The 15,023-nt window shown below is 37.5% G+C and overlaps 1 protein-coding gene across 2 annotated transcripts in view; it reads right to left on the minus strand.

The window, feature by feature from the left end:
- The window catches only part of LOC117326375 (nuclear factor interleukin-3-regulated protein-like), a 41,115-nt gene that overhangs the window by 4,293 nt on the left and 21,799 nt on the right, over positions 1–15,023 (minus strand). The window lies entirely within an intron of this gene.

Genomic DNA, 15,023 nt, shown 5'->3' on the forward strand with positions numbered 1-15,023 from the left:
AGGAAGAACGAGTTAAGGAATTAGGTACAAGAGAATACTCAGTCGGAGAACTAAGGACATAGGCCAACTGTGGATTAGACATTTGTCGAGATGATCAACTGTAAATTAGACATTTGTTTACAGGACCAACTGTGACCTAGACATTTGTCCACACGACCAATGGCGGATTAGACATGTGTCCACACGACCAACTGTGGATTAGACATTTGTCCACACGACCAACTGTGGATTAGACATTTGTCCACACGACCAAATGTTGATTAGACATTTGTCCACACGACCAACTGTGGATTAGACATTTGTCAAGAGTACCAAAGCTACCCAGTGGTCAATTTGCATGCACCTGAATAATATTGTAGAGGTATGGATTGTAAATTGTCATTATTTTCACAAAATAAACAATGTCATCCAACTAATTTAATACTAAGATTATACTTAATCTCACAATTCGAAGCATATGTCATCAATATTTATCGTACAGTCAACTTAAAATTGATAAAAAGAATGAATATGTTGATACATGTCTGGGTAATTAACAGTTACTAGAATAATTGCGGATGCTGAAGTTCAGACGCAGGCTTCCCGTTACATGTTTTGTCAGTCCACTTCTTGTGATATGAAAAGAGGCAGATTTTGTTAATCGCACTTAAGCGTAACTCAGTTTGAACGTAAATTGTAATATGTTTTCTTTTCCAAATAACGAATACTTTTAGTAATATTTTGAGTATTTAACAAAGCTATAACATTACTTTTACTTGTTATAGGCCTAGGGTTACTCCGTTTATGTATGTGTCGACCATGTCCGCTGTCAGTTACCTGTATGTTTACGTACATATACATATGTTGACATCCTGTGTTTTATTTCCTGTAACTTTTTATGTCGTACGTAATCCACATAGTAGTTATGAGACTGTTTACAACTGAAAAATGGCTACCCGTTACTTTCGGTATCGACAGGCTTAGAAAGCTTTTTATGCTAACTTTTAGTTACAAAAATAAATCACATTCACAATATTTATGACGCTACAAGTTTATTATTATAAGCGCTATTCCAGATACGAAATTACCAAATTTGACATCCATGAAAACCATGTCGAAAAATCAGTGGTATCGACATTGTTTTCGGATGTGTATTCACTGATGTCCAAGGTCTATCTTAAGTCGTATTCAGTAATCCGAAACCGAGCCCCTGTGAAATTGAACACCGTCTACTTAATTGGCGATACTGATCTGACCAGTAAGATATGGCATCTGTTCCAAACGAAATATTCTTGGAATCGTTATCAACTACTATCAGGACGACTTCCATTTACAATTTAAGAGTTGATATTCTTCTGAACATAAATTCAGTCGATAGAAATATAAGCGTTTACGAGGAAATAATCGAGTCTATCCGGTGCAATACCCATTCAACACCGCATCACTGCTAAATGATATTGGCATATCATTGCGCAGAGAAAATGGCCTTGATTCCTAACAATGGGATATTCTACAATTGTGAATAATTTCCAATATTTACACACATATGTGAAATATATAATAAAGGTAACTTTGTGTTAAGATCATGCTACGAGCGTGCCGTTTACGATGACACGAGGAACTTTATGATTTCTTCTGGAACATTCGGCTGTTCTTCGACTTGAGTCTAATGCCGTCATTTATATGATAAGCGGGAAATTTAAACGCATCTGTGCTTCATTCAAAAATAATTTATTTCTATTTAAATATAAGTATTGTAGTGTTACCAGATGCTGGTAAATATTTCGGCGACTAACATAATAGTTGCGTAATATCGGACCATTGCGTCTAATACAGTGAGCCACTTATATCATTTTACACCTGTGTACTCTGTGACGTCATCAATGTATCTGTCTATGATTTTAGAAAGCTTTTTATATGAATATGTACGTGCAACTATGACACTTTTATTGTAGAAATCAGGAATGAACTATTTGGAATGATGTTAACAACGTTTATATATCTGAATTTATATATATACACATATATGTAATAATATATTAATAAATTTATATATGTGAACTCAGTCTTCTGTTTAACATGATATAATGTATATGGTACGGTACATACAAACCATGTACGTGTATAACATTGCTTATTAGTTGCTCATTATAGAGTGTCCTTGGTAATACTGACAGAGCCTGTTAAGACTGGCCCATTGTCGATGTAGATATTAATTATCATACACGTATATTGTTATACTAGTATATAGGGTCTAGTAAGTAATAACGACGGTATGGTCCAATATAGGTACTGGATCCTAACATAGTGTTGTATAGGGTCTAGTAAGTAATAACGACGGTATGGTCCAATATAGGTACTGGATCCTAACATAATGTTGCATAGGGTCTAGTAAGTAATAACGACGGTATGGTCCAATATAGGTACTGGATCCTAACATAGTGTGGTATAGGGTCTAGTAAGTAATAACGACGGTATGGTCCAATATAGGTACTGGATCCTAACATAGTGTTGCATAGGGTCTAGTAAGTAATAGCGACGGTGTGGTCCAATATAGGTACTGGATCCTTACATAGTGTTGTATAGGGTCTAGTAAGTAATAACGACGGTATGGTCCAATATAGGTACTGGATCCTAACATAGTGTTATATAGGGTCTAGTAAGTAATAACGACGGTATAATCCAATATAGGTACTGGATCCTAACATAGTGTTGTACAGGGTCTAGTAAGTAATAACGACGGTATGGTCCAATATATGTACTGGATCCTTACAAACAAATGCTCGATGGATGCGTATTACTAGAAATATATAATTGGTAAGTAGTAATAACGACAGTACAGACAAAGAAATTGTTGAATTTTCGAGGTAATCTGCCCCTTTATCAAGACACAGGTAAATTACATACGATCACATATAGACATAGAACATGGAACATGGGACAGTTAAACAAATAACGAAAAATATCGTTATGTTGTAATGTTGTGAAAACGAATCCCTTGGTCGATAATTTATTCGCCGAGGGACTATTATAATAAATTAGAAAACATCTTAGGTGGTGTACAGGTGGTGAAAGTAATTAAAGAAATAAATAATGTAACTAAAAGGTTTAGCAAAATAACATCGCGAGTTGAATCGATGTGATGGCAGCGCGTGCTATGTAGTGGATGTTTTTGTTTTTCTACGCGGTAGGTTCAAACAGCGTGTAGCAGTGACAATTTCGGTTGGGAAATCCCATATTATTGACTAAAATTAGTTTGTTTTAACGAAATTGAATAAATATCTAAATAATATTAAAGAGGTATGGTCGTTTTCCGCTTATTCTGACCTAGGCCACGTACAGCGATAGTCTGGGCTAAAAATACAGGTAAACTATCACGTGACCCAGTGATTTCCACAATACCAAAATAGATCGTCATGGTCTATTGGCGCGCTGTGTGTTGTGAACGGATTATGTAGTCAATCAATACCATATCATGCATATGAAATAAAGTTCAATTGACATGTTCATAGGAATTTTATATCACTACTCATTCATGTATGCCTGTTGTCGACTCTGCAGTTCATTTAGAGATACGGAGTAAATAGTTTATGATTTCACTCTTTTTTTTTTATCCAAGTGAACATTTTCTATCTCAACATTTCTATCTTTATACTAAATACTTCATATCAACTATGAATTTCAATCTTTAATGTTGAAAATATCTTTCAAATACGACCAAGAAAAAATAAAAGGTATCATTCTTAGAAATATAACAAAATATTGATAAGATACATCTTAGTGATTCGAACTCCAAACCTTCGGGTTGATGATCGATCGTTCTACCATATGAGCTATGCGGACTGACAGGAATGTGAAGTTTATGTTATCATTTAAAGACAGTCTAGTTAATGCTAAAATTAAAATGTTTTATCAACGGTCACCGTTAGGTCGAAACAGACCTATATGCGCCATACCTCTTTATTATACTAGTATATAAGTATTTATAACTAGTAAATATAAATAAAATTAACATAGGCGTATTGCTACATGTTTATTTTGTACATCCAGATATCTAATCTCGGGCTTATGTTCAAGTAAATTTATATTTATGTTAGTGAATATAATTCATAATTATTCGATACAAACATTAAAGTCTGGAAAGTGAAGAATATGTTTCTCTTTATTTTTCGGCATAGCCGTCTAATTTTCTTTTGGCCCCGGATATGACGCGACAGGTGGCGTTCTGGTCAAGATGAAGTATGTGATTGGTCAATGTAGCGGTCAATGCAAAATGCAGATATACAGTTAAAAACGAAACAAAAGTTAAAGCAGAGACATATATACCACAGGTACTTGTGGACATGATTATGATATTTCTAATTCAAATGTTTCATTATAGACGAGTAAATTATTGTATTACAATCGCATGCTTAATTTGAAAAAAAAATCGTACCTCGGCCTTATCAGATCGAAAATCTAGGTCACCGCCTACCCTCTCGAGGAAATCCCTGTTCTCCCTGAAATATGCATTGCTTTACTGCTACAAGCCTTTGTGTCATCGATTCAGATTTAATATTTACAGAACGTGTTATTTAACATTTAAACCACTGTGTATAATATCGTTATCCAACTAACCCAGATGGAATATAGATATCGCCTTGTAAACTATCGTGTGTTTGTGTTGCCACGATTTCAAAACAGTCCCGTAATGATCTAAAAATAATTTCCGCGCTAAATTTAGAGGGGGATTCCAAACTTAATCGAGTGGTCAAGCTGGACATAGGGATTGACTGTGAACATTGGAACAGCACAGAAACAAAGCTGGAAAGGAACAAAACGCGTATATTCAGTGAAAATTGCAACGTTTTTACCGTGATGTCCCTTTTAAATTGAATGCAAGCTGAATAAGTGGATGCATCTATTCAATTTTGTTATACGTGCTGAAACTGCGCATTTATTAATTACATCGTAGTTCGTTAATTTATTTCACCAGTAGTTTTACATTATAACCACCAGCATTAAAACTATGCCGTTTATCTCTTTTAAAGATATTTCTTGTTTTCATATGTTTTTCTGTAAACTTGATAATTATTTCTATAAGGACAATGCCTCATTTCCACAATGGTAAAGGGGAGAAGCCCGGCAGTTATTCCTTCACCGTCCCGTGACCATCACGCCCGAAAGCCTAATGACCATGCCATAATGGTTAACCTGCTACCATGGATAGTATGTGTCATTAATTTGAATTGCCCTTATGTCCAGATCGCCACCGTTGTGACTCGGGGTAACAAACAGTATCGTTTGTTGCCATGAAACTGTCCTGGGGGCGGACTACATTTGTTTTGTTCGAGGCTGGAAGCTAGTGTAACATGACGGATGCACTGCCCCATATAAAGACCCAACATCGTGCATCACGGTCAATTACTGGCTGGACAATACGAGGCTACAGTGATGACCACAGTGGCCGAGGTCACGACCTTACGTCCTTTGTGCACTGTCTAGCTCGCTATGTGAAGCAGAACAAAAAAGATACATTATGCTTTCTAGTTTTCAATTTCCCGGGCATATTTCATACTGTACTGACAATCAGTCGTGGTCAAAATAAAAAAAAATGATAAAGGGGGTCCCACGTTCCTTTCATTGTTACCGTCTGGTCCTGTGCACCTGCACCTGTCCGCGTCCCGAGCTGACCCTGGTCCTTAGTATAACGTCACACTATGGTGGTCACTGGGCGGTCACTTTAGGGGTTTTGACGAGGTATTACAATGTATACATGTACTGATGTTAATGGTTCAAGGTCGGCTGAACATTCTACTCGCCTGTGTGAATTCAACAAATATTTCAAAAATGAAAATGTAATCACGGTCTTTCCCCAAGGAAAAATAAAAAATAAACGGAACTACTAGGGCATATAATGGACATTTTCATGTTTAAACAAAACCTTTACACAAAAAGTGGATATATAAAACACACGTACACGTGTAGATCTGCCACCGTTGCCATTATGATAGGTTTTAAGAAAACTATGAAATCCGTAAACTTTCTATATTTTTTCCAAAACTTCCCAGCGAGCAAAATGGTAGTTTGGCACAACCATATACATGTATGTACACATGTAAACATCCATACACTGTACATGTATAGACATATGTAAACATTCATACACTGTACATGTAAAGTCACATGTAAACATTCATACATTGTACATGTTTGTACACATGTAAACATCCGAACACTGTACATGTTTGTACACATGTAAACATTCATACACTGTACATGTACAGACACATGTAAACATCCATACACTGTACATGTACAGACACATGTAAACATCCATACACTGTACATGTATGTACACATGTAAACATTCATACATTGTACATGTACAGACACATGTAAACATTCATACATTGTACATGTACAGACAGATGTTAACATTCATACATTGTACATGTATGTACACATGTAAACATTCATACATTGTACATGTATGTACACATGTAAACATTCATACATTGTACATGTACAGACACATGTAAACATTCATACATTGTACATGTAAAGTTACATGTAAACATTCATACATTGTACATGTATGTACACATGTAAACATTCATACATTGTACATGTATGCAAACATGTAAACATCCATACATTGTACATGTATGTACACATGTAAACATTCATACATTGTACATGTACAGACACATGTAAACATTCATACATTGTACATGTACAGACACATGTTAACATTCATACATTGTACATGTATGTACACATGTAAACATCCATACATTGTACATGTATGTACACATGTAAACATCCATACATTGTACATGTACAGACACATGTAAACATCCATACATTGTACATGTATGTACACATGTAAACATCCATACATTGTACATGTATGTACACATGTAAACATTCATACATTGTACATGTACAGACACATGTAAACATCCATACACTGTACATGTATGTACACATGTAAACATTCATACATTGTACATGTATGTACACATGTAAACATTCATACATTGTACATGTACAGACACATGTAAACATTCATACATTGTACATGTATGTACACATGTAAACATTCATACATTGTACATGTATGTACACATGTAAACATCCATACACTGTACATGTATGTACACATGTAAACATCCATACATTGTACATGTACAGACACATGTAAACATCCATACATTGTACATGTATGTACACATGTAAACATCCATACACTGTACATGTATGTACACATGTAAACATTCATACATTGTACATGTATGTACACATGTAAACATTCATACATCGTACATGTACAGACAGATGTAAATATTCATACACTGTACATGTATGTACCCATGTAAACATTCATACATTGTACATGTATGTACACATGTAATCATTCATACATTGTACATGTATGTACACATGTAAACATTCATACATTGTACATGTACAGACACATGTAAACATTCATACATTGTACATGTATGTACACATGTAAACATTAATACATTGTACATGTATGTACACATGTAAACATCCATACACTGTACATGTATGTACACATGTAAACATCCATACATTGTACATGTACAGACACATGTAAACATCCATACATTGTACATGTATGTACCCATGTAAACATCCATACATTGTACATGTATGTACACATGTAAACATCCATACATTGTACATGTATGTACACATGTAAACATTCATACATTGTACATGTACAGACACATGTAAACATTCATACATTGTACATGTATGTACACATGTAAACATTCATACATTGTACATGTATGTACCCATGTAAACATCCATACACTGTACATGTATGTACACATGTAAACATTCATACATTGTACATGTACAGACACATGTAAACATTCATACATTGTACATGTACAGACACATGTAAACATTCATACATTGTACATGTATGTACACATGTAAACATCCATACACTGTACATGTATGTACACATGTAAACATTCATACATTGTACATGTATGTACACATGTAAACATTCATACATCGTACATGTACAGACAGATGTAAATATTCATACACTGTACATGTATGTACCCATGTAAACATTCATACATTGTACATGTATGTACACATGTAATCATTCATACATCGTACATGTATAAACATATATATTTTTGACAAAACACCTTGACACCATTCATCAATGAAAAAGTGTATTGAAATTTCACTAAATATGACCCTTTAGGTCAGGCCCGAATGCCCCTTGCTTAATGGGACCATGTAATATGTAATAATTTGGTTGGCCATGGTGGGGTGTTGACCACAATTTAAGTTCGTTGACTCAGAAAAAATATTGGATTTACCATGTACGAAAAAGCTAACATTCGATTAGCTGATATGCTTGATAAAGGAAGTGTCAATTGAGTTGTTGGCAATTCGTGGATAACAATTTAATGCATTGACATAAATAGTTGTGAACTGTGAGATACATTAACTACTAACAGAGTGTGAGGATCCTGTGAGATACATTAACTACTAACAGAGTGTGGGGATCCTGTGAGATACATTAACTACTAACAGAGTGTGGGGATCCTGTGAGATACATTTACTACTAACAGAGTGTGAGGACTGAGATACATTAACAGAGTGTGGGGATCCTGTGTGATACATTAACTACTAACAGAGTGTGAGGATCCTGTGAGATACATTAACTACTAACAGAGTGTGGGGATCCTGTGTGATACATTAACTACTAACAGAGTGTGGGGATCCTGTGTGATACATTAACTACTAACAGAGTGTGAGGATCCTGTGAGATACATTAACTACTAACAGAGTGTGGGGATCCTGTGAGATACATTAACTACTAACAGAGTGTGGGGATCCTGTGAGATACATTAACTACTAACAGAGTGTGGGGATCATGTGAGATACATTGAGTGTGGGGATCCTGTGAGATACATTAACTACTAACAGAGTGTGGGGATCCTGTGAGATACATTAACTACTAACAGAGTGTGGGGATCCTGTGAGATACATTAACAGAGTGTGGGGATCCTGTGAGATACATTAACTACTAACAGAGTGTGAGGATCCTGTGAGATACATTAACTACTAACAGAGTGTGGGTATCCTGTGAGATACATTAACTACTAACAGAGTGTGAGGATCCTGTGAGATACATTAACTACTAACAGAGTGTGGGGATCCTGTGAGATACATTAACTACTAACAGAGTGTGGGGATCCTGTGAAATACATTAACAGAGTGTGGGGATCCTGTGAGATACATTAACTACTAACAGAGTGTGGGGATCCTGTGAGATACATTAACAGAGTGTGGGGATCCTGTGAGATACATTAACTACTAACAGAGTGTGGGGATCCTGTGAGATACATTAACTACTAACAGAGTGTGGGGATCCTGTGAGATACATTAACTACTAACAGAGTGTGAGGATCCTGTGAGATACATTAACAGAGTGTGGGGATCCTGTGAGATACATTAACTACTAACAGAGTGTGGGGATCCTGTGAGATACATTCACAGAGTGTGGGGATCCTGTGAGATACATTAACTACTAACAGAGTGTGAGGATCCTGTGAGATACATTAACTACTAACAGAGTGTGGGGATCCTGTGAGATACATTAACTACTAACAGAGTGTGAGGATCCTGTGAGATACATTAACTACTAACAGAGTGTGGGGATCCTGTGATATACATTAACTACTAACAGAGTGTGGGGATCCTGTGAGATACATTAACAGAGTGTGAGGATCCTGTGAGATACATTAACTACTAACAGAGTGTGGGGATCCTGTGAGATACATTAACTACTAACAGAGTGTGGGGATCCTGTGAGATACATTAACTACTAACAGAGTGTGGGGATCCTGTGAGATACATTAACTACTAACAGAGTGTGAGGATCCTGTGAGATACATTAACTACTAACAGAGTGTGAGGATCCTGTGAGATACATTAACTACTAACAGAGTGTGAGGATCCTGTGAGATACATTAACTACTAACAGAGTGTGGGGATCCTGTGAGATACATTAACTACTAACAGAGTGTGAGGATCCTGTGAGATACATTAACTACTAACAGAGTGTGGGGATCCTGTGAGATACATTAACTACTAACAGAGTGTGGGGATCCTGTGAGATACATTAACTACTAACAGAGTGTGGGGATCCTGTGATATACATTAACTACTAACAGAGTGTGGGGATCCTGTGAGATACATTAACAGAGTGTGAGGATCCTGTGAGATACATTAACTACTAACAGAGTGTGGGGATCCTGTGAGATACATTAACTACTAACAGAGTGTGAGGATCCTGTGATATACATTAACTACTAACAGAGTGTGGGGATCCTGTGAGATACATTAACTACTAACAGAGTGTGAGGATCCTGTGAGATACATTAACTACTAACAGAGTGTGGGGATCCTGTGAGATACATTAACAGAGTGTGAGGATCCTGTGAGATACATTAACTACTAACAGAGTGTGGGGATCCTGTGAGATACATTAACTACTAACAGAGTGTGAGGATCCTGTGAGATACATTAACTACTAACAGAGTGTGGGGATCCTGTGAGATACATTAACTACTAACAGAGTGTGGGGATCCTGTGAGATACATTAACTACTAACAGAGTGTGAGGATCCTGTGAGATACATTAACTACTAACAGAGTGTGGGGATCCTGTGAGATACATTAACTACTAACAGAGTGTGAGGATCCTGTGAGATACATTAACTACTAACAGAGTGTGGGGATCCTGTGAGATACATTAACTACTAACAGAGTGTGGGGATCCTGTGAGATACATTAACTACTAACAGAGTGTGGGGATCCTGTGTGATACATTAACTACTAACAGAGTGTGGAGATCCTGTGAGATACATTAACTACTAACAGAGTGTGGGGATCCTGTGAGATACATTAACTACTAACAGAGTGTGGGGATCCTGTGAGATACATTAACTACTAACAGAGTGTGGGGATCCTGTGAGATACATTAACTACTAACAGAGTGTGAGGATCCTGTGAGATACATTAACTACTAACAGAGTGTGGAGATCCTGTGAGATACATTAACTACTAACAGAGTGTGGGGATCCTGTGAGATACATTAACTACTAACAGAGTGTGGGGATCCTGTGAGATACATTAACTACTAACAGAGTGTGGGGATCCTGTGAGATACATTAACTACTAACAGAGTGTGGGGATCCTGTGAGATACATTAACTACTAACAAAGTGTGGGGATCCTGTGAGATACATTAACTACTAACAGAGTGTGGGGATCCTGTGAGATACATTAACTACTAACAGAGTGTGGGGATCCTGTGTGATACATTAACTACTAACAGAGTGTGGGGATCCTGTGAGATACATTAACTACTAACAGAGTGTGGGGATCCTGTGAGATACATTAACTACTAACAGAGTGTGGGGATCCTGTGAGATACATTAACTACTAACAGAGTGTGAGGATCCTGTGAGATACATTAACTACTAACAGAGTGTGAGGACTGAGATACATTAACAGAGTGTGGGGATCCTGTGAGATACATTAACTACTAACAGAGTGTGAGGACTGAGATACATTAACAGAGTGTGGGGATCCTGTGTGATACATTAACTACTAACAGAGTGTGGGGATCCTGTGAGATACATTAACAGAGTGTGGGGATCCTGTGAGATACATTAACTACTAACAGAGTGTGGGGATCCTGTGAGATACATTAACAGAGTGTGGGGATCCTTTGAGATACATTAACAGAGTGTGGGGAACCTGTGAGATACATTAACTACTAACAGAGTGTGGGGATCCTGTGAGATACATTAACTACTAACAGAGTGTGGGGATCCTGTGAGATACATTAACAGAGTGTGGGGATCCTGTGAGATACATTAACTACTAACAGAGTGTGGGGATCCTGTGAGATACATTAACTACTAACAGAGTGTGAGGATCCTGTGAGATACATTAACTACTAACAGAGTGTGGGGATCCTGTGAGATACATTAACTACTAACAGAGTGTGGGGATCCTGTGATATACATTAACAGAGTGTGGGGATCCTGTGAGATACATTAACTACTAACAGAGTGTGGGGATCCTGTGAGATACATTAACTACTAACAGAGTGTGGGGATCCTGTGAGATACATTAACTACTAACAGAGTGTGGAGATCCTGTGAGATACATTAACTACTAACAGAGTGTGGGGATCCTGTGAGATACATTAACTACTAACAGAGTGTGGGGATCCTGTGAGATACATTAACTACTAACAGAGTGTGGGGATCCTGTGAGATACATTAACTACTAACAGAGTGTGGGGATCCTGTGAGATACATTAACTACTAACAGAGTGTGGGGATCCTGTGAGATACATTAACAGAGTGTGGGGATCCTGTGAGATACATTAACTACTAACAGAGTGTGGGGATCCTGTGTGATACATTAACTACTAACAGAGTGTGAGGATCCTGTGATATACATTAACTACTAACAGAGTGTGGGGATCCTGTGAGATACATTAACTACTAACAGTGTGTGGGGATCCTGTGAGATACATTAACAGAGTGTGGGGATCCTGTGATATACATTAACTACTAACAGAGTGTGAGGATCCTGTGAGATACATTAACTACTAACAGTGTGTGGGGATCCTGTGAGATACATTAACTACTAACAGAGTGTGAGGATCCTGTCTGGTACGTCAATCGTAACAAGAGCAAACAAATGTCCTTACCTTATCCCAAACATGTCCAAAATTAAAAAAGAAATGTAAATAATTTTCAGAAATTAAATCTATATTTTCGTTTTGTAGTTGTTAGACCTTACAAGATCATCAATTCCAAACTTTGGACAATAACATTATCTGACTGAGCCAAAAAAACACAGCGGAAGCTGTTCCGGTTCACTGACTTATAGACACACCAGAGGCTGTTCCGGTTCACTGACTTATAGACACACCGGAAGCTGATCCGGTTCACTGACTTATAGACAAAGCCAAAGCTGTTCCGGTTCACTGACTTATAAACACACCAGAAGCTGTTCCGGTTCACTGACTTATAGACACACCAGAAGCTGTTCCGGTTCACTGACTTATAGACACACCAAAAGTTGCTCCGATTTACTGACTTATACACACCAGAAGCTGTTCCGGTTTACTGACTTATAGACACATCAGAAGCTGTTCCGAATCACTGACTTATAGACAAACCAGAAGCTGTTCCGGTTCACTGACTTATAAACACACTAGATGTTTTTTCCGGTTCACTGACTTATAGACACACCAGAAGCTGTTCCGGTTCATTGACTTATAGACACACCAGAAGCTGTTCCGGTTCATTGACTTATAGACACACCAGAAGTTGCTCCGGTTCACTGACTTATTGACACACCGGAAGCTGTTCCGGTTCATTGACTTATAGACACACCAGAAGCTGGTTCGGTTCATTGACTTATAAACACACCAGAAGTTGCGCCGGTTCACTGACTTATAGACAAACCAGAAACTGGTTCGGTTCATTTACTTGCACACATACAGTAAGAACACTAGAAGCTGTTCCCGTTCACTGACTTAAATACACACCAGAAGCTGTTCCGATTCACTGACTTATAGACACACCAGAAGCTGTTCCGATTCACTGACTTATAGACACACCAGAAGCTGTTCCGATTCACTGACTTATAGACACACCAGAAGCTGTTCCGATTCACTGACTTATAGACACACCAGAAGCTGTTCCGATTCACTGACTTATAGACACACCAGAAGCTGTTCCGATTCACTGACTTATAGACACACCAGAAGCTGTTGAGATATATATCTGTAGAACTCTTCTTACGACGCCGCTAATGGAAATGTTGTTTCGGATGACGGAAGAAAAACCACGGTGATAATTCAGCGTGTCACTGTTTGAGAATCAAATAACCGGACAGACATCATTTACTGCCGGCATTGCGCCTCGAACCCATGACCCTTGTGAGAGTGGTCTGAAGCTCACGCTTGAGTTCACTAATCACGACAGCATTTTACTGATAGTACAACAAGCCATCCCGACTACCGAGGTACCAAAACGCTATTCCTGGCTCACATGCAACGTAACACTATATATTTATGGATTTTGCTACAAGTCAACCTGTTTTTACTGAATATGTCATCGGAATTGCCTCGTGTAACCTTGGCCCAACCTTCCATCGACTTCACTGTGTAGCAATTCATCGTGACGTCACGGTACGCTGGTCTCACACAAGTGATTTTGAAAAATCTATTCAATGTGCGCATATGTAAGATGGAGAGGTTAACACGGACACTAGTAATCGATTATCTAGTGGTTACAGGTGCTTCTCAAATTACTTTATTCAAGATGAAACTATATTAACATTAAATGGAAATGCAAAATTTGTGTTAGCAATTGAGGAAACTTGAAGGTGGGGTCACGGTATGTTATCAAAACAAGAAATATGTTTTAAAAAGATAAACGGCATAGTTTTAATGGTGGTGGTTATAATGTAAAACTGCTGGTGAAATAAATTAACGAACTAAAGCGTTTTAGCACTAATAACAAAATGATATCAGTTTGAATAATTTTTGGTAATAATAAGATTGCATTTGAATATGATTTTATTAATGTGTCATTTAAAAAGATAATCTACTTATGTTGTATTTAGCTTGCATTCAATCTTATCTTTGTTTCGTTTTTAACTGCATATCTGCATTTTGCATTTACGCCTACATTGACCAATCACATACTTCATCTTGACCAGTAACGCCACCTGTCGCGTCATATCCGGGGCAAATGTTATCAAAAACAGGTTTAGCTTCTCATCAACACAGCCCGAGGATTTCGAGATCGCCACCGCCATCATTTTGATACAATATTTGGACAAGCGATTCCCACAAGTTTCATCTCCCTGATGACCAAATATATATTACTATACATCTGACGTCAGTCTTTGTATCCACCCTATCCATCCGATTCCCCAAGGACAACACTTTTGGAAGCTTTCT

This window comes from Pecten maximus, chromosome 4 (assembly GCF_902652985.1).
Source record: "Pecten maximus chromosome 4, xPecMax1.1, whole genome shotgun sequence".
Taxonomy (NCBI): Eukaryota; Metazoa; Mollusca; class Bivalvia; order Pectinida; family Pectinidae; genus Pecten; species Pecten maximus.